This window comes from Leptinotarsa decemlineata, unplaced genomic scaffold, assembly GCF_025532065.1.
Source record: "Leptinotarsa decemlineata unplaced genomic scaffold, Ldec_3_MD MMD2_tig00026328_RagTag_RagTag, whole genome shotgun sequence".
In the NCBI taxonomy this organism is placed as follows: domain Eukaryota; kingdom Metazoa; phylum Arthropoda; class Insecta; order Coleoptera; family Chrysomelidae; genus Leptinotarsa; species Leptinotarsa decemlineata.
Window position 1 is genome coordinate 21,343,230 of NW_027412688.1, and position 22,706 is coordinate 21,365,935.

The window sequence follows — 22,706 nt, forward strand, 5'->3', positions numbered from 1 at the left end:
TAGTTCATTCGTTTGCTTTTTATTAGTATAGTAAATATTTTTTCCGATGTGCTTTTTTCAGCTAAATTTAGATTCGTGTTAAAGAATTTCTCCCATAAAATTATAATTATCAGTGAAACTCCTCGACAGTTTAGCTGTGAAGAAGGATTTGAAACATTCGAATGTTGAGTTTCATGAGATTCAGATAACTGATCAACACGAAACGTGATTATTCCACACGTATTATGTACATACAAAATATGGAATGAATTCGATATTTCATAGTAGAGTAGCTTGTTAGTTTAAAAACACCACGAATCTACAGAACTTGATATTTCTTTTGAAAAAATATCTGCTATCACAATTGTGACTTAAACTTCCATATAGGTACTGTACTTTTTGTTTACGACTTCATTTTAGCATACTTTGTATTATTCCTGTTATAAATGTTGTTGAATTAACGTTATCATTATTATTTCTGCTTTGATAATTATTCATTTCAAACAATGGTGGACGAGCGGGTTTGATGTCGTCGAGTAGAACTACATTTTTATCAAGACTCGTTGCTCCGATCGACTTTCCACACGAGTACTTTTATTCATAAAATTGTCCAAGTAACCTTATTTTGTTGAAAAATATTGAAAAATATCTGTCATTTCAAAGTTTTGGGGTGTGGACCATCGGGGGTAGTCCGTTCCTGACTTTGTAGCAAAACAACTGACTCCTGCATGAAAGCTCATCGACGGAATTCATTTGTTTAGTCAATTACCAAAATTTGGATGATTTTGAATATTCACTTGAAAAGTTATCAAAGAAAAACATTTTTCATTTTGTAACTTCGAGGGCCCATAACTTGGTTACGAAGACTTTTAGGAAAAAATGTTATATGAAGTACTGGTGATATTTTGACCCCATCTATACATTCCCGAGAGGAAAAGAGGAAGTCCAGGGACACCCTGTATTATACAATACCGAAAATTGAGGCCAAAATGAAAAATATTTCTGTTTCTCAGCAGAGGGTGATATGACTCATATTCAGACTTGGTTTTCATGATTCTTGTTACCAGTACCTCATCACAAACAAAATTTGGTGTGTACCTCTATGAATATATTATTTTATCCAGGATACAAATGAAGGATCACCTACGGAACTTCAATTTTGTCAGATATCCCACAAAATACGGAGACTCAATTAGACTTAAAAAAATATATCATTCTTATGGTATACTTTTTGAATTTGGGTCACCGGAAAAGATAGAGGTTTCAGTTCGACCTTTCATTACGTTACTTGACTACAAAAGTGACTTACTCAAAAACTGCGAACACACTTTCGAAATCGAATATTCTACACACCTCAGAAAGTGATGATTCTTCAGGAAATTTTTTGTAATACTCTCTTTGGAATATTTCCTCATGTATGTTTATATATTTGAAGAAAACCCTTACCGGTTCTTCCTGAATCCGTTTGAAATTTTAAACAGTCCAATTTCCCTTCTATACATCATTATTCGTCGCCGTTATTCGATTCTGAATTACATTTTTTGACCACTTTCCCTGGACTTGATGCCAACATTCCCTGGACTATGATGCCAACTTTCCCTGGACTATCCACAGAGATAAAACCCGGAAAATGCTGACACACCTTTTATTTCGAATGTTATCTTTTATTTCGAACGTTATCTTTTATTCCGAACGTTATCTTTGTTTATTGTTGATGACTATGCTTTAAACCAAACTTTATCTGCATGAATGTGCTCAGATATAAGTCATTATGTTATTCATTACTGCTTACTAATATTTTGTTCTAGAATGTTCTTTATTACGCATAGTATTCTCATATATAAATACTATGACTTATGTATTGTACTCAGTTCAGTTTTCACTTCAGTTACGACACGTTGTTACCTGCTGTCTATTAAATAAAACAACACATAGTAAGAATCGAACTGTTCTTTATTTGTGGGTGTTATTTCATATTCAAGAGTAATTCAACCAAGCTGTCAGTAAACTGTTCTCACAACACGGAGGGGCTTCAACGAACCACAACTGCTTGAGGTCCAACGTAATTGGCGCAGTCGGTAGGATACCTGTACAGGCAACAAGCAAAACCAATTGCCTGGTGATTACCAAATCTTCAACAGGAGCACCACCAACAACCACAGTGTACCGAAGAGGACTGGATATTCTCTCTCGACACACAGGGCAGATTCTTGGACTGGATATTCAAGAAGAAGCTAACAACCTTTCTGGACGACCGATTGTCCCTGGACTGGTTCAACAAACAGAAAAACAAAGCAGAAAGCAGACAACCCAAGAGATACACATACCACACACACAAAGTGAGTCTCTCATTCTCATTCCCTACATTTCATATCCTATATATTTACTCCTTATTTTGTTTTAACTTAGTTGATTCCTAGCGAATTATAGTAACTATTATTTTATGTTTCATAATTTACAAAATCTCGCAAACAAAAACAAAGAATTAAGACAGCAAATAAAACAAATTTTTAACGAATCTAATTCTACTTCTGAAGAAGAAAATATAAATACCTTTTATCCAGATTTAGACTCAATAACTCAAGATTTATCAACTTTAAATATTTCTGAAATAACTCCAAATACACCAAACGTAACAATGGTTGACACAAATTATCAACAACTAAGACTATTTTTAGATATAATTCCAACTTTTGATGGAAATGCATGTGAGTTGAATAATTTCATTTCAGTTTGCAATGAAACATTTATACAATATAATAATGAATCTGAAGCTATAAAAAAACTTATTTTGAGAGCAATTATCGGAAAATTGAGAGGAAAAGCACTTACCTTAGTCTCCAGTAGAACAGAATTAAATACATGGAATCAAATTAAAGATTTATTAAAACTTTCATTTGCCGATCAGAGATCTTTTACATGTTTACTACAAGAATTGCACAGTTTAAAACCCTACTCAAAAGAAAATTCTTACAATTTTGGTATTAGATGTCAATATACTAGAAGTTTAATTTTTTCTTCTATAAACAATGATCCAAATTTAACACAATCAGAAAAAATTGCCCAAATTAGTAACATTGAACAATTAATTTTGGTCACATTTTTGAAACATTTGCCACCATTAATTCAAATGGGTGTTAGATTGAAAAACCCAACTTGTTTAGAAGAAGCATTGACATATGTCATTGAAGAAGAAAATTTTCTTTCATTAGTCAATGATGGAAAAAGAAATAATACTCAACAAATCCCATCTCCAAATTTTAAAACACCAATGGCACCAAAACAAAATTATTCACAACCCCAAAGTCACCAACATTATCAAACTCCTAATCAACAATTTCAAATTCAAAACCAATTACAGCAAAACCCTCAATACCAATTTCATACACCTCAAAACAAGACTTTTCTAAGTCAACCCATTCAAGTGAATCCAAGACAGGTTCCACAGAAGTTCTTTACAAACAAGCAAGTTTTTGGTAATACTAAACCTAATAATACTAATGTATGGAAACCTAAAAATCAAATTTCATCTCATAGACCTACACCAATGTCAACAGTAACTAAAAATATACCATCAAGAAATGATTTTTTCAAAAGTCAATCTAAACCAACTTTTCGATCTGAAGAAATTCACACGATTGATCCAAATTTAAATGATGATGAAGAAAATGAAGAAAATAATTTTGAATTCAGTTATTCTAATGAACAATCATTCTCGGAATCAGAAAATGATCAAATTGATGAAATATTAGATTCAATAATAGAAACTGAAGATGAAAATTTTATTTTAACAGCCTATGGAAAGGAAACCACTTAGAAATTAATTGCAGTGACAATAGAAAGCTACCTTTCATAACAATAGAAGGACATCATAAACCATTAAATTTTCTTATCGATTCAGGCAGCCATATTTCTTTAATAAATCCAATTATAGCTAAAGAATATTATTCAGAATACATATTTATTAAACCGAATATGATTAAAACATCTTGTGGACAACAGTTAGCTAAATATGAAGCTCATATTCCCGCATTTTCAGAATTTCAAATCAATGAAAAAATTGTTTTCACTTTATTTGATTTTCATCCATTTTTCGACGGATTAATAAGTTTTAAAGATATTAAAAACATGGGTTTTAATTGGAACTTACAAGAAGGTTATTTAATTAGAGGAAATGTTAACCTACCTGTTAAACAATGTTCTCCTTCAGAATACAGTTTATATAGTATTAGTTTAAATGAAAATGAAATTTTAAGAACAAAGCTACCAACTAATGCAACAGTTGATGGAACATACTACATTCCATATAAAGAGATAAATGAACATTGCTTTATACCAGAAAGTATTACAACAGTAGAAAACGGTTATGCAATTGTGGAAATTCATAATGTTAGCATTAAAGATACTTATGTAAAAATGACATCACCATTAGAAATTTATCCTTTAATAGATTGTGAACTTTTTAAAACCGAAATAATTAATTCGAGTCCATATCCCGATTCTGAACAAATTGAAAATTTATTAAGATTAGATCATCTCAATGAAGAAGAAAAATTCAAAGTACTTAAATTATGCAAACAATTTCATACTATATTTCAATACCCAAATCAACCCCTATCAGCAACAACTCAAACCACTCATGTAATCAGAACCACTGATGATGAACCCGTTTATACCAAATCTTATAGATTCCCAGAAATTCACAAAAAAGAAGTTCAAGACCAAATTCAAAAAATGTTAGAGGACGGAATTATTAGAAATAGTTCTAGCCCTTGGTCAAGTCCTATTTGGATTGTTTCAAAAAAACCAGATGCTTCAGGAAAACCAAAATGGCGTATAGTAGTCGATTATAGGAAACTCAATTCAAAAACTATTCAAGACAGATTTCCTATCCCAAATATAGATGATTTGTTAGAAAAACTAGGTAGAGCCCAATATTTCACAACACTAGATTTAGCCAGTGGATTTCATCAAATCAGAATGCACCCTGATAGTATTGAAAAAACGGCATTTTCAACAGAAACAGGACATTTTGAATTCCTTAGAATGCCCTTTGGATTAAAGAATGCTCCTTCAACATTTCAAAAAATGATAAATGAAACTTTAAAATCCCAGTTGAATAGAATATGCTTAGTATACATGGACGACGTTATCATTTTTTCTTCAACTTTGGACGAACATATCAAAAACCTTAAAGAAGTTTTCAAACAATTTGATAAATATAATTTGAAAATACAATTAGATAAAAGCGAATTTTTGAAAAAAGAAGCTGAATTTTTAGGTCACATTATAACAACTGACGGAATCAAGCCAAATCCCAGAAAAATTGAAGCAATAACAAAATTCCCAATTCCTAAAACACATAAAGAAATTAAAAGTTTTCTAGGAATGATTGGTTTTTATAGAAAATTCATTGACAATTTAGCTAAAATTACAAAACCTCTTACACTTTGTTTAAAAAAAGGTAAAAAAGTAGAACACACAGCTGAATTTATTGAAGCTTTCGAAACCTGTAAAAAACTTTTATGTAATGATCCTATTTTAGGTCATCCAGATTTTTCTAAAACATTTATACTGACCACAGACGCAAGCAAATATGCTATTGGAGCAGTTTTATGTCAAGAAGGAAAACCAATTTGCTATGCTAGCCGTACTCTAAATCCAAATGAAATAAATTATTCAGTCATTGAAAAAGAAATGTACGCTATAATATGGGCAGTGAAATATTTCCGACCATACATTTTTGGCCGCCATTTTAAAATTAAAACTGATCATAAACCCTTAAAATGGTTAGATAGTTTAAAAGAACCAAATTCTAAATTAGTTCGTTGGAAATTACAACTATCTGAATACGATTATGAAATTGATTATATAAAAGGAAAAGAAAACATAGTTGCAGATGCACTATCAAGAAATCCATTAGAGAACGCATCAATTATTAACGAACCAGGTGATATAGATGAAATTATAGAGGAATTCATTGATGAATCTGAAAATTATACATCTACAATTCATTCTGCAGAAGAAATGCCTTTACTTACTTTTCCATATGCAGATAAACCCCTGAATTATTATAAACATCAAATGATTATAAAAATATCGGACTCATCACCTGTACCACTTTGCATAAGAGAAAAAATTTTTGATAATCAAAGATATTTCATAAATCTCAGAAAAAGATACATGGAAGAAGATTTAGAAAAATTCGTAAACGATTTAGTGAACAACATTACTTATTATTTATACTTCCCAGACAAAGAACATGAAAAGTATTTTCTGAAATTAATTCAAGAAAAACTAATTAGAATAAATTCCAAATTGATAATTTGTTCCAGTAAAGTTAATGATGTAACATCAGAAAAAGAAAAATTAGATAAAATGAATTATCATCATGTTTATAAAACCGGACATAGAGGAATAGAAACAACTATAAACTCAATGAAAAGAAATTACTATTGGCAAAATATGGATAAAGACATAACAAATTATATAAACAATTGTAACATTTGTCAGAAATCAAAATATGAAAGACAACCTAATAATTTTGAATTTTTACCCGTTCCAATAGGTACAAAGCCATTTGAAAGAATTCATATTGATGTTTTGTCAATATCGAAAGAAAAATTCTTCACTTTAATTGATACATTTTCAAAATTTGCGCAAGCCTATCCAATAATGGGAATAAATGGAATAAACATATTAGATGCTCTTTTAACATTCATATCACACTATGGCGTACCGCATACTATTGTTTGTGACGGAGGTTCAGAATTTAATAATCAAAATTTTCTTGATTTTTGTAAAATTCATAAGATAAATGTACAGTACACAACACCTAAAAACCCCAATTCTAATAGTTATATAGAAAGATTTCATTCAACACTATTAGAACAAGTAAGAACTCAGACTAGACAAAATCCAGCAGAATCTTTAAGTAACCTTGTTAAATATTCATTGTTACATTATAATAATTCAATCCATTCAACAACTGAATTTACCCCTTTTGAAATTGTTACTGGACATTTTAATACAAAAGATCCATTTGACCTAGCAGAAAAAGATGTTATATCAAAATATGTTCAAGATCATAAAGAGAATCTTCAGAAAACGTATAAAGATATTAATAAAAAACTAAATGAGAAAAAAAATATTAAATTGCAAAAGATAAACTCTAAACGAACAAAACCAATGGATATATCCCAAAATGATCAAATATACCATAAAGAACAAACACGAGACAAACTAGCTTCAAAATTTATAAAAATAAATCCCATTGCTCAAACAGATAATAAAATAAAAACTGATAACTCCAAATATTCAAAACATAATTTGAAAAAACGTAAAAAATATTAATCTATTTTTTTGTATTATTTCAGATGATTCTATTGGTCATCATTCTCTCATTTATTATCTTGCCTTACCTTAGCGAAACATCAATACAAAAACTCAATAACCCTATTCTACCCATAAACTTAGAAGAAACAAAGATTATTGTAAGTAAACATACTTTTGTCAGTTATATGAATATTACAGAACTTTTAGAGATGAAACAAAACTTAGACTTCCAATTAAATTTTATTAACGAAAAACAAAATGTAAGCTATCAATCAGATTTGTTACTTAGACAAGCAAATACAATATCTACACAAGTTGATCACCAACTACAAACAATCAACCCACATGTTATCTCCAAACGCGGATTGATAAATCTCGGAGGAAAAATATCTAAATGGTTATTTGGTACTCTCGATAATGATGATGGTGAAAGAATTAATACAATCCTCAACCATTTAAATAAAAACGATCATTTATTACAAGAGGCAATCAACAGTCAAATATCTATAGCAAAAGAATTCATGGTACAAACTAATCGAACATTATTTCAAATCAGGTCAAATATACTTATAACAATGAATTTAATAAATAAATTTGAGAAAGAAATCAATGAAATAAATGTTCTTCATTTAATTATTGATTCTTTAATTAATTTCCAAAGTCAATTAAATCAAATTATTAATGCAATAACATTTGCTAACTTTCATAGAGTTCATCCAACATTTCTCTCGATGGAAAATTTAAATACAATTAAAAATAAAATGAATACGTTATATTCTTCAAATCAAATAGCAAATTTCAAAAATCAACATAGTTATTATACCTTCTTAGGAATCCAACTAATGTTTACAGAACAGAAAATTGTTTTCCTAATACATTTTCCAATATTGAGTCCCATTCCTTATAAAACCTATTTTATCTATCCTATTCCACTTCAAAATAAAATCATTCCACCTCAAAAACCCTACCTTATTTTGAATGAGAGAAATGAGCTATACCAATATCAAGACGAGCCATGTGCTGAAATTGAAGATACTTGCTATTGCCAGAACAAACTTCAAACAGAAGAGGATTGCATCGTAAAAATTATACTGAACAATGATGCCACCAATTGTTCAACTGTCATGGTACACCTAGACCAAGCCATAGCCAATCAAGTGACTCCAGACAACATCATTTTGACGACACCTTCCAATATCATTCTAACTGAAAGCTGTTCCATTGAAACACACCATGAGGTACAACCTGGAAGCTACCTCATTACAATTCCAAAATCATGCTATTTTCTTGTGGATCAAGAAAAATTCATTCATGGAAACGACGAATTATCCCCAATGACAGTGATAAAACTTCCATCACTGGATATCTCCACTCTCTCTACAAGGACTATCAAAGTGAAACTTAACAAAATGGACTTAGAAGAACTCCAGCATCTGACTTCCAAGATGAATACTCATCATGAAGTTAATTTATCCCAAGTGCCAATGTCTGATCAATCATTACCTGTATGGATGATTGTTATCATTTGTTTAATGGTCTGTCTTGCCATTTACATCTTAGTGACATGCTACTATAAAACATGTTATCCCTACAACTTGATGCAGCATCTTCGAAGAAGACAACTATACAAGAAAACTTCCATAGCTGACTTAGAGATGGATGGTCAGACCAGCCAACCAGACCAACCCTAGTCTTCCACTTAAGAGGGGAGGAATTACATTTTTTGACCACTTTCCCTGGACTTGATGCCAACATTCCCTGGACTATGATGCCAACTTTCCCTGGACTATCCACAGAGATAAAACCCGGAAAATGCTGACACACCTTTTATTTCGAATGTTATCTTTTATTTCGAACGTTATCTTTTATTCCGAACGTTATCTTTGTTTATTGTTGATGACTATGCTTTAAACCAAACTTTATCTGCATGAATGTGCTCAGATATAAGTCATTATGTTATTCATTACTGCTTACTAATATTTTGTTCTAGAATGTTCTTTATTACGCATAGTATTCTCATATATAAATACTATGACTTATGTATTGTACTCAGTTCAGTTTTCACTTCAGTTACGACACGTTGTTACCTGCTGTCTATTAAATAAAACAACACATAGTAAGAATCGAACTGTTCTTTATTTGTGGGTGTTATTTCATATTCAAGAGTAATTCAACCAAGCTGTCAGTAAACTGTTCTCACAACACGGAGGGGCTTCAACGAACCACAACTGCTTGAGGTCCAACGTAATTTCTGAGGAAATCCGACCCTAAGTGACCCGAACTTGTTCGAACGGAGGAAACTCCGGAATATGAAACTAACCACAACACACGCTCGAATAACGGGTTGCGGCGCCATCAACGATGCCGCAACGTCACGTTGTTTCAGACACATTAGCCTCGTTAATAAAGGACTGCGATCACCTATAAATTTTCAATATTCGAAGTCCTCCAATTTTAACTAACCGCATTATTATCGGGGGTTATTCAAAATTCAAGTACTGGTTGCTTTGACGATATTAAATTACGGAGAGTGAACCCTTATTAACACTCTTATTTTTATTTCATGAGAATACAAATATAATAATCGTTGTGTGAAACAGAAACAAGTTTCTACGTTTCTCCTCCACCTTCTATCCGCCCCAATGAAAATTTAGCCTCAATTTAAACCACTGAGCTATTTGTATGCTATTATATTATTAAATCTGATCATCAAACGAATATCACCAATATAATATTCTGACACTAAGTATTGATTTAAGAAAACTTTGAATGATAATAATTTTATGATAAATGGTGAGTATTGTTACGTTTTTCCATGGGTTAACCAATAAATTGACTAGAATGTTCAATGATCAATATATATATATATATATATATATATATATATATATATATATATATATATATATATATATATATATATATATATATGATGTAAACTCTGATTACTCTGCTTTCAAATAGAGTGAAATTGTTTTCTGATATTATGGATATATTGATGGGTATTCAGGTGATTATTGATATATTGTACACAGTCGTCGTAAGATCTTCTTTGGTATCTGCTTCAGTTTCTTCACCAACTCCAACTGGCATGCAACCCATTAATACCAAGAGTTTCATTTTCGAAGTATACTACTCTTTCTATTCTTTCATATTTTTTTACAGCACTCTTCCACTCTCGAAAAACCTATATGGTCCAAAAGTGGCCTTTTATATATTAATATACTTTTTTATGGCGGATTTCCACCAAATGGAAATCTTTGGTGGGTATAATTTCGATTCTCGACAAAAGGCAGGCTATTTTTATCAGTTCTGTTGAAATCTGTTTAAAAAAAATATGTTTTTCCGTTAACCAGCTGTCGTACCCATACGAACAGCTCCTTTTAAAAGTCGAAACTTGTGCGAGCTAAGAACCAACCTTTCAACGTGTGATTCCTACCACAGCGTTGTATTGTTTATTCCAAAAAAGATTGGCATTTGATTTTCCTTTGTAGAACATGTGCAGAAAATGTATTGGGCAGGTGAAGTAATGCAGTAATTTAATTGATTTTGGTGTGATGAAAACGATAGAAAACAGTTCAAAACAAAACACGCTACTCAGACTAATTTTTGTCTGTTTGGTGAATTTCGAGTTTGATTTCGAAACTAAACCAAGTTCTTTGTTTCTATTTTTGAAAACGAAACTAGTCACAAGCGAGTGTGTTTGGTGAAAATATATCTTCATTTGTTTTCGTAGTTCCTGAAAATAATCGATTATTTACTCATTTACTCAAATCTTTTTTTCCTTTTGCTTTTTCCTCACAGCACTTTTCTACTCAAAAATTTTTTATTGGCATACTCCAAAAAAAAGGCAAATTTTCACTAACATTTTTCTCATTCGGTTTGATACGAGTCGAGCTGTCACCAGTAGCATTAATCAATCATAATTCCCCATAATTTGAAAATCACTTAAATGTCATTGGAAGGGTTCAATTTTCCTATTTTCAGTAGTTTCTACTGCTTCTCAATATATACTTGGATAGTAATTTCAAGTTTCATCGAGTACTTCTGTATCTCTTGCTGTACCGAATATTTCGATAAAACTCAAAATGTCTGTCCAAGAAAATACAGGCAATAGAAATGCAAAAACACTAGGTTTATTTCAATAGAAAGGAAGAGACAATGACCATTGATGAAATCTTGCTACCGATCCTTAATTGCACATAAATGACGTCATGTCCAATTGAGAGAAACGAAGCCACACCCACTTATGATAATATGAAATTCAAATTCCCGCACAATCATGTCGATGGAATTGCAGAGGAGGCTTCTCAAAAGCTTGGAACACTGTTCCAAACCAGAAAATTGTACACACCTCAGCAACTGTTGATGCTTTATAAAGCTCAGATCAGACCTTCTTTGAAGTATTGTTTTCATGTATGGAGCTTCGCCCCCAAACACACCCTGAAGCTGCTGGATTCCATCCAAAAAAGAGCTATCCGCCAGATTGGAGACGCGAACATCACTTGCAACCTTGATAGTCTGGAACACTGAAGGAAGGTTGGAGATTTGTCTCGCTTTTATAGATACTTTCATGGGAAGTATTCAAATTATTTGGCACATTTGATGCCATCGAGAGCAATACATCAAAAATACGCGACGGATTTTGGCTGCTCATCTTTTAAGGTTCAACTCAGTACACCTCGAACTTCATTGTCCAAGAACTCTTCCAGAATGTGGAACGTTTTTCCAAATGGATTCAATTTCCAGCAATTCTAGTCCATTGTGAATCAGTACTTTCGCACAAGCACCGCTCTAAGAGCTCCTTAGGGATTTTTCTGTAGTGCTTGTGTTTTGTCTTCAAAAAATGTAGTGTCTGAGTTGAGAACGACTCGAGCATTTCGATCGTTACCTTATCACCTTTGATAATGCCCACCACAGTAAAAGACGAAACGTCGGGCTCAGAAACCTGCAGACCACGGCCAAAATAACCGGAAAATAGTTTTGATACAGTGATTTTCGGCCGTGATAATTTACATTCTTTGATTATGTAGGTCGTTAACTCATCAGTTAGAAATAACCTGAGTATATTTTTTTCTTCAGGGACATGCAAAAAAGCAATCGAATTTTTTATTTATGTGAATTTATTGTCATTATGATGCCACCTGTAACATTAAAAAAATGTTGTCACATTTACAAGACATGAAGTTATTCAATGTTCATAAATCGAAGAAAATTTGCATTTATCATCCTGAAGTAAATGTATCATGGATGACATTATTATGATAATTTTCGTTGTTTTAGTCCAAAAATTGAATTGATAGAACAAAAGAACTCGGATCATCAATGAAATATCAGACAAAAATGAAATTTGTTAACTAAATTAACTATGCTCGAATGGAACCAACTTCCATAGGCTTTTCTGAACAATGCCCATTACGTTCAACCCAGTTCAACTAATATTCCCAACACCGAAACTGTAAATGTTTGTGAATTATGATCCCGAGAGGCGAGAACGCACTTGCTTTTGTTATCATATTACAGAAAAGGTGAATTATGACCCGACGTCTCATTTCCACAACATTATTCACATTCAGAATCCGCGGCATTTCTTGCGGAAAGGAAAAATGCCATCGATAAATCTCAATTAGAAAATCTGACACATAGTATAATTGGATTTTCGTGAAGAGCTACCTCTTGTGTGGAAAAACGTCTTTTACATTCTGAGCGTTCATGACGTTGATGACCCAGTTGAGTTTCGTTCGCATTCTATTTGAAACTAACGATGTACCCCGGCTCTGCATTGGTACAATGCTGATACTAAGTACGCGTGCGATCTCTGCGAATTAAAAAGTGCTATAGCGCGAAGCGCGGCCTTCAACGCGCTATTTATTGGTACGCCCCACCGCCTCTTGGCTGGTATCACCGCAACCGCTGCATTTCAAATCTGTAATATATTTGTTAATATTCATTCAAATCACATGCTGTAAAGTCCCATATTGGTCTATATTGAATGCACAATATATTAAGGTACTTAATTAGATAAGGATTAATGCTCTATTGTTTCATAAATAAAAGTAAAGGATAGAAAATGGTTATTGTGGATTATCCCTAACAGATAGACATATACTATCGCGGACTCTTTTGTAGACTTTTTTGAGGTGTACTACACTGTAGCATATTATTTTGATCTATCTCGTAGGGTTCAGACAGCGTTTGCAATGTAAATGTGTTTATTTTCCACATCACAACAGCCTTTGCAATTCCAGCGACATGATTGTGCCAAGACATGTTGGTGTCACCCTCAACAAATGTATCGAAGCAGAAAGCGGAATTTTCTGTCCTGACAATTATCTTTTTGGAGAAAACCGATGCCTGTGTTTTCATGGCATTGAATTTGAATAGAGAACTTAAATATATTAACATATTAACTAGAATCACACAAAATGTGCTTCCATGCTCCTTTTTTCAACACTCTAAAGAATGTATTGCATAGATATACGAAGTCAATTCAAATGGCATTAAAATTAAATAGTTTCCGAACGTCGGCAGTTTTTTCGTATAGTATTGGCGGCGTGATATAATTTTTTTGTCTAATCATTATTTTCATCTGGGCGGTTATATGATAATAACTAGTAAATTTATCAGACCCGTTACATAAGTCTTTCATTCAGCTGTTCTGATTGACTCCGTACAGACTATATGCGATTTTCTACAATTTTTGTTTTAATTATAATTTATTTCACCGAATAATAAGTTTTTGCCATATGATATAGGAATGTAGGCTTTCTTTTCGAATGGCTCATCAGGTTGTGATTGAGTAACTAGAAATAGATAAATGTAACTATCATTTCGTTATAAATTGCTATCGATTTTCTACGCGCGCCGGTCAATATCTTTCGATGTCGGTTTTCAAGAAAAACTTGCATTTTTTTAATATGTAGTTATGTCTTTGAGTGATCTTCAGCGAGAAAAGTATCATCGAAAACAATTACTGTGTCATTAATTAGTTAACAGCTAACCCAAATATTTAACTGAGGTTGTTTCAGTTAACATTAATACGCATACATACTTTACTTATATCGGTTTTTTTCAGGTAGGTCAGACATTCATGCACCGAACAGTCGTAAGTAAAACCTTTTTTCATTTACTCGTTAATCATTTTTGCGAAGGTCAATTCCTTTGGAAAAAATTATTGTAGTTGACGCCGATTCATGAAGGATATGAAAAACTGAACTTTCGTACTAACGACTTCCTTTCGTACGACAGAGCCGTACTCTTACTATCTGACCTGAAAGACCACTCACCATTCAAACTAATCGGCTTCGTTAAGAAGTTGGATTTATTTGGTCGAGTGTGAATAGTTGTGAGCCACTAGGGTTCCGGTGTACCTAACCTTACATAACATAATTGAATTTCTATTGAATATCAATTACCGACCTGCGCCCTTGCCTCCGCAAATCAGGAGCTACTTATTCCAACTGGGCACATGCGTCGCTTTCTTGCTGTAGATCAAGAAACGAGTAAGGCAAGGTATAGGAGCTTTTTATTTTCGAAGAATCTACGCTTACCAATAGTGAGATCAGTTTCAAATTTTACATATACAACCAAAGACAATATACACGACACAACATTCATCTGACGTGATCCGAAAGTTAGGTGAGTTATCTATGAAGTTAGAAACAAGAGATTTGCGGCAGTTCCCAAACTGCAAAATGATATTTAGTTAATCCATGATGGTAAGGTGTAATGTTTGTTTTGGGGTGACAAGAACTTCGCTAAGAGCATTCTTTTGGTAGAGGTGAAATCGGCCCTCACTAAGTGGTGTTTAATGACTGTTCTATTGATTATTCTGATATCTGATATATTGGGTCAGATCTTCAGTTTATTCCTCAGGTGGCCTTTTTATAGAGGTATTCTCATGTCATTATATATATATATATATATATATATATATATATATATATATATATATATATATATATATATATATATATTCCATTGTCCAATGCCTCATCAGTAATTGTTTTTAAAAAAATCATATGCAACAAATATAATATGTCTTGTTTCCGTAAATTATATCTGTTCACCTTGTATTTTGCTACACTTACTGAAAACTGCTAGGTTATAATAGGGTTATGTTCAATCCTTCGTTTTTGACTCATTTTGTTATAATATTTAGGACCTGTCCCATCAACCCCTTCTTTATGGATTTGCACTGGATGTCCTAGTTACTAATAATTTATAAAATACTTTTCTCAAATAAATCTGTATATGGATGATGATACGACTATGAAACAAGAATATTGAAATGAAGAATTCACACATCAAAACTCATAGTAGTTAATACTGTTTTCTGAATTGTATACACGGCATCGGGTATAAGGGAATTTTGAGTCCCTTTCATATAAAGCTACAAAATCCGACGGAATTTATTTTAGCTGCCTGACACAAATCCACAAATCCATCATTTATTCCAAACAGTCGACGCTTTCACGAAATAAAAGAAGTCATCCCGAATACTCTCCAGATTGAATACTAACTGCATCTGAATACACGGTCATATATAATGAGGAGTACAAAGGGCTCGATGGATTTCAACAGGATTTTCCTGGAAATACCGCTCCGGAAACGGGTGCTTTGTCACGTAGCTCATTCGAGAAATTTATATTTTTCTCCACAAATCTGCCCACTGTACGCGAACAAGGTTCGCTAGAAAATTGTTATGTTTCTGATTACGGAATCACGCACAAGGAGTTTTCATCCTGTTCCAACAGGAAATTCAGAACTTTGACAATTGTTAACGGTCGTCTTGTTGAAGCTACATCTGTCAAATTAGTTATCATTTATTCAGTCTGTTTTGCCAAATCACCATGGACGGAAATAGCAGTCAACAACACGTGCAAATAATAAAATGTTTTATGAAAATGGGTGTTCTGTTCGGGATAGGTACTGCGTGCTTTGCCCATTTTATGGTCGTCATAATCGTCTCACCGAGAGGACTCTGTTGGATAAATTTGATTCAGTAAACAATCGACTAATACCCGTACGTCGATGAAATGCAAGATATGCCGAAAACATCGCCGCTGTCTGTCGGAGTGTGCAAGAGAATAACAAGGCAGTCAATTTGGCGTTACTCACACTCGGCCTTTCACAGACCACAATTTGGCGAATTTTGCGTCGTGACTCGAGCCTGCACCCGTACAAAATCGAAGTGACCCAGGAACTGAAGGTAAACGACCCCAGATAACGACGTATGTTCGCTGAATGGGTTTTGGAGCAGTTGACAACTGAAAAATCAAAAAATCATCTTTATCGATGAGGCCCATTTCCGGATGAACGGGTACGTGAACAAACAAAACTGTTTAATTTAGAACGATACCAATCTACATGAGATCGAAGAGAGTCCAATGCATCCCGAAAAAGTTACTATTTGGTGTGGATTTCGAGCTGGCGGCTTCATCGGTCCACAGTTCTTCAAGAACCACGTTGGCTAGGCCATCACGATCAACGGCGAGCACTGTAGGTCGATGACTACGAACTTCTTTTTGCCTAAATTGGATTATCTGGACACCAACGATATGTGATTCAACAGGACGGCACTATATGCCACACATGTCACGCCACGCCAAGGTCTTCCAAACGAATGAAAAATGTTGATAATATCTCACAGACACTTTGATTTATTCAAATTTGGATATAGGAGGCGCTTACTAAAAGACCCTATATAATCCAATCAAGAAAATTCCTGAAAGTATATAGATGTCCAACTGTCCAGTAAACGAACACCTGTAAAAATAAACAGAAATGGTTGTGAAATGTATATCTACGAATATTCCAAACAACGTGTCACGAATCGGACGGCGTTTTTAATGCCAACTGGATCGTTTTATTCGTTGCACCAAGGGCTGATTTAAAGGTAAATTTCAGAGGGGTGATTCCTGAATTTTGAAAAGTAATCCCAGTCTTTCTAGTTCACCCGGATAAATTACTGCTTGAATTCAAAGTATTTTTCACAAAGAAAATTTTTCCATTTATTAGAAATTTGCTGTATTTAATAATTTTGCCTATCTTTCCTGTTTTAAAACCGAAAAACTTCACTTGTGAAATGCACATCAGGGATATTTATTCGATAAACGTCAAAAGACGTCACACATTGCTTCTAAGTGCATGTTAATGATTTGATATATGATGGAATGGGCCGATACTTGATGAAAATATAAAACACTTTATTGTGAGATTTTCACTGGCAGTTTTCCAAAATATCAAAACGTGTTTCGACTTACGATGCCTTCTTCGGGCTTATCTTTACTAACTATATTCTACATATTCAATGCTTTATATAGCTGATTTTACAATACATTTTACCTACATTTCAGTTACCTTAGTTTGTTTCCACATTTGAAAAAGTATTCAGTAACGGGTAGTTATTCATTTCTGATTGATCATCCAGTACTTAAATTACCTGAATTTTTGAATCCATTGATTTCTTAACATTCTAGAAGATTAATTTTCAAACTTTTCTCTTTTAAATATAACACTTACACATGATTGAACTCATGACCTGTTGAAATGTGGTTTGCAAATGTAGAACTGGTATTTTTATATACAGAACTACTTCTATGCTGTTTATTTCTTTGGGTAAATGTTCTACCTATTTGGCCAATATACAGTTTTGGGTAAGAACGACAGGTCAGCTGATATACTCGTACTCCTTATCTATCCGACACCAAAGTTGTCTTTACTTAAACTATTACTCGTTATGTAAGCTACGTTTACGCATTCTTTCTTCAAAAAACGGGTAATATCGGTGGGGTTATGTTCGTGTGAACCCGTACATGCCAACAATTCGTTTCTATAGCAACGATACAGAAAGACCACTGGATGCTGTGAAATTGTATTAGAAGTATTGATAACATTAGGGATAAAATGTATGGGAAAGAAAAGTATTGTTTAGTTATATTGGACTTATTTTTTTCAGACAGGAAAAATTTTTGAATACGATTTTACTGAAAGCATTGAATGATATTTTCAAGACAACAGTCAAGTCGTTTAAAAGCGATAACTTATCGGGACAAAAAAACACGCCAAGATGTATTGGAAGGATTAATTCACAACACAACAAAAAATATTTTTTGAATGTTTCCTACACTAAATTAGTCAATTTCTACTAATTTTGGGGTGATAAAAACGAATATAACAATGAAAAATTTTTATTAGCTCTGGTTTTTGAGATACACAGTACTCAATCTTAAAGAGTAGTTATACTATACGTGAAAAGTGAAAGTACATAAAACAATATTGTTATGTTTCTTTTAGAATATTTTAAGTACGAAATTAATAAAAAAAACATTATTCTTAGTGTTTTGACAAATAAAAGAAGTTTGTACCACCAAATTTCAATTAAGTCCATCCGATTCATTGTAAGATCGCTGTCGTTTAGCTTGTCTTTTATAAAACACTTCTGGAGCATCCCTACACACAGACCAGCAGTAGTCTGCAAGCATTGCTTCATTCCAACGGCCCTGATATCTCTGTTCCACTAAGGCAATGTCTTGATGGAATATTTCTCAATGTTCGTTTCACAGTTTTGTGGGAAGAAATTAAGATGAGAGTGAAGAAAATGAATTTTTAATAACATGTTGCATCCAAGTTGGTGGTAAGCTTGAAGAAGCTCTTTAACCAATGCTGTGAAGTTATCATCTCTTTTGTTACCTAAAAACCCATGTACAACCCCCTCAAAGGCTTCCCAGGCTCTTTTTTCATTTCCTGTTGAAATAATGTCAAAAGCAGGATCATTTACGATTTCACGGATTTGAGGCCCAATAAAGATGCCTTCCTTGACTTTAGCATCACTCAACCTGGGAAACTTTGCTCTCAAGTACTTAAAAGCCTGTCCTTCCTGGTCCATGGCCTTCACAAAGTTTTTCATTAGTCCCAACTTAATATGTAATGGGGGAAGGAGAACATCCTTAGGATCTACAAGAGGCTCGTAAACTACATTTTTCTCATTAGGGTTTAGGTCTCGTGTAGGCCAGTTCATTTTTTTATAGTGAGATTTTCTATCCCGACTGTCCCACAGACACAAAAAACAACAGTACTTGGTGAACCCTAATTGCATTCCTAGGAGTATAGCAATGACTTTCAGATCACCAAAGATGTGCCACTTGTGTTGTTCATATTTGATTGATTGGAGAAGTGTTTTCATATTTATATGCGTTTCCTTCATGTGAACTGCATGACCTATAGGAATAGAGGGTAGCTGATTTCCATTATGCAGAAGTACAGCTTTTAAGCTTAGTTTTGAAGAGTCTATAAACAGTCTCCATTCAGATGGAGTGTGATCCAAATTCAAGCAGTCCATCAAACCATTAACATCAGAACAAACTACGAGGTTTTCTTTTTTCTCAAAAAAAGGAAGCAAATCTTTTTGACGCTGTCTGTACTGAGATATTTTCACATCATGTTTTAGAAGATTCCACTGTTGTAGTCTTGACCCTAACAGCTCAGCCTTTTCCTTAGACAAGTGAAGATCTCTTATAAGGTCACTCAACTCTGCTTGACTAATTCTGTGCGGATCACTAGACCTATCGCTTACCTCAAAATCAAGGTCATAGGTTGTAGAAGGATGGGTCGCTCCTTCTAAACAGTCTTCATCACCTTCCTCTAAAATTTCATCGTTTTGGGAGAAGGGACTGGCAAATTGTCTGAGTGTGGTACAGGCTGAAGAGCAGATGGGAGATTAGGGTATTTAACCGTTCCTCTTTTCTTCATAGATAAACCTTGCTTAATGGGAGGAGTTAAGCAGAAATAACAGTCGTCTGTATGATTGGTAGGCTCACGCCAAACCATAGGTACTGCAAAAGCCATTGCCCGGTTTTTATTTTTCAGCCACTCTCGCAATATGACGGAACAAGAATTACAACATATATGAGGAGCCCATGATTTATCTTGGTCCCCAACTTTCACACCAAAATAATGTTCATAGGCTGTCTTAACGATAGGTATCATTTTACGTTTCTGAGCCTTAAATGTTATTTCACCACATATATAGCAAAAGCTATCGACAGAATTCACACACTTTCGAGGCATTTCAGATCAGCACTTAAATTAATTTAAAAATCAACTTCACACGATAATTTCAATAGCAACCACGTGCGTACAATTGACAAACTCACATAGGTTATGTTTACTACTTAAGAACAGCTGATGAGAGGGGTGTTATGTAACATCGCCAATTTCTGATAACAGAAATAACAAAACAAATATGTATTGATTGAATGAATATGTTGGTTATTTTTTGTAACTTTTTTGGCAGTCTAATTTTCGTTCCTTGAGAAAAAAATAGAAATTGTGTTAATATGTGGTGATAGGACACTGGTAAACAACAACCATTTTCACTCAATATTTTTATTTCAGCTAGGAAAATCAACCTGAACGTAAAATTTCATAATTTAAAATCAAAGTTCGGAAAGCTCCAATCGGATACAATACACCACATGCTGTGGGGCAGTGTCAAATCCCTTTTCTGTTTTCTAACTTCTGAAGGGTGAAGGCCACCTAACTTTCCGAGTGAGCCTTACCGCTGGCTATACACGCTTTTTCTGACAATATTCTTTGTTCCAGATTTCCACAGGGGATCTGCAACATAATTTATATTCCATATTTTCTTGTTTGATGAAAGTTGGTGCAGATTTTGCGTATTCATCAATTAAAATTTTATGAAATGACAATCCGGAGCCAGTTTCGAATACAATTGTTCGAATATAGAGAGCTTCTATTTCAGTTGTAAATTGAAGAAACAATTTGCAGCAAACAACTCTGATTAAATTCACAATTCAAAAAAGATTTCACATTTCCCAACAGACAAACACAAAGAGTTATGGCCTCAATGGCAGGGCGTTTTGACTCCGAATTTGAATTCATAATTTTTCAAACCTCCTTTGTACCATTACACAGCTGGCGAATTTCTAAGGAGTGAACTTTTCATGCCGACCTTTGTGTTTGTTTATTCCCTCAATTAAAATTTCTATTTGGTTTCCTGACATTTTCTGTATTCTGAAAGCGTTGTGTAGTTTTCGTTGAAAAGAGCAACTCTTCATCCTTTCGGCGCACGGAATGAATATTCATTTCGGTTGATTTACATGTTCTCATTAACTTGATTCATGATTGGGAACTATGAATGACCGAATTCAAATAGGAGTTGGGTTTGCTAAAAAAGAAAGCAAATAAGCATGAAAGGGAAGAGTCGAAAATTGAAGTCTATTGTTTTTGAGGACTTGAACTGTTTCTTTTTCGATTTTTTTAAAAGAAGAAACTGACAAATATTTTTTTTCGTTTCAAGGATTGAAAATAACTGTTGCACACTTATGGTTGTTGAGGTGTGATTTATATTATCATTCATTCTTAGAAACAAACTAGCAACGAGCCCCGGCTCCGCACGCGTGCAATGCTGATACCAAATGTACAGATGAACGCGTGCGATCGCTGCTGATCATGAGGTACTGTAGGGCGAAGCGAGGCTTTCAACGCACAATTTATAGGCACGCGCCGCCGGTCCTCGGCCGGTACCGCCGCAACCGCTTCGTCCCTCCATTTTAAATCAGTAATATCTTCGAAAATATTCATTTCAATTACATGCTGTGAAGGACCATATTGATCTATATTGAATGCACTATTTGAGGGACTTGATTGGATAAGGATTAATGCTGCATTGCTTAAAATCACTGTACGAATAAAAGTGAAGAATAAAAATTGGTTATTGTGGGTTATCCCTAAGAGATATATATCATAGCGGACTTTTTTGTAGACCTTTTTAACGGATCATAAGATTCTAATTTTTTTTCATTTCAGTTCCACTTTTTTCAGGCATTGCGGCAGGAACAAATATAGGGTCGTAATGAAAGACGGGGATTCAGATTTCAGTCTGTATCTGAAATCGGTTTTTGTGGTGGGATGGAATTGGAGATACCAAAATATCCCTCTGCTACTGCGGAAGACATCATCAGTAGTATGTGCGATGACTGCGAGGATGAATGTCCGAATATCTTGAAGTTTCAGCATTGACCAACTTCAGTTATTGCTGAGTCTTTGCGATATATCTGTCGACCTCGCAGTCAACGCACATACTACTGATGATGTATTCCGCAGTGCCAGACAAAACGTACCAACCCATATTTTGTTCTCTTTTATCATTACTCCGGCCGTGAAAGCTTATGTTTTCATATTGGCTTGTTGCTTGTGACCGCTATTCTGAGAATTATAATTGTTGAACTGTTTACTACAGAGGAGAAGTTTTTTTGGGTGCCATGTAAATTGAAATGCCAAAAGTTGCCAATTTTACTCTGATAATTTCTTCAACTAACGAAAGAGATGGAATGAAAATGACAAGCCACAATCCCAATAAATCCCAA

At 33.7% G+C, this 22,706-nt stretch overlaps 1 protein-coding gene and 1 long non-coding RNA gene across 5 annotated transcripts in view; both read left to right on the forward strand.

The window, feature by feature from the left end:
• Positions 1–22,706, forward strand: part of Fur2 (furin-like protease 2) — a 1,328,139-nt gene that overhangs the window by 394,057 nt on the left and 911,376 nt on the right. Inside the window, exon 2 of one of the 4 annotated variants that reach the window (XM_074181935.1) lies at positions 14,390–14,419. The exons of 2 other annotated variants lie outside the window; for them this stretch is intronic. The gene's annotated coding sequence lies outside the window, so the exon portion shown is untranslated. The remainder of the gene's footprint in view (positions 1–14,389; positions 14,420–22,706) is intronic. One more of the 4 variants, XM_074181936.1, reaches the window with a different exon arrangement.
• LOC141485417 (uncharacterized) lies at positions 1,513–9,437 on the forward strand. The gene is made up of 2 exons (XR_012467191.1): positions 1,513–2,318; positions 7,356–9,437. It is a non-coding gene; the product is annotated as an uncharacterized lncRNA (long non-coding RNA).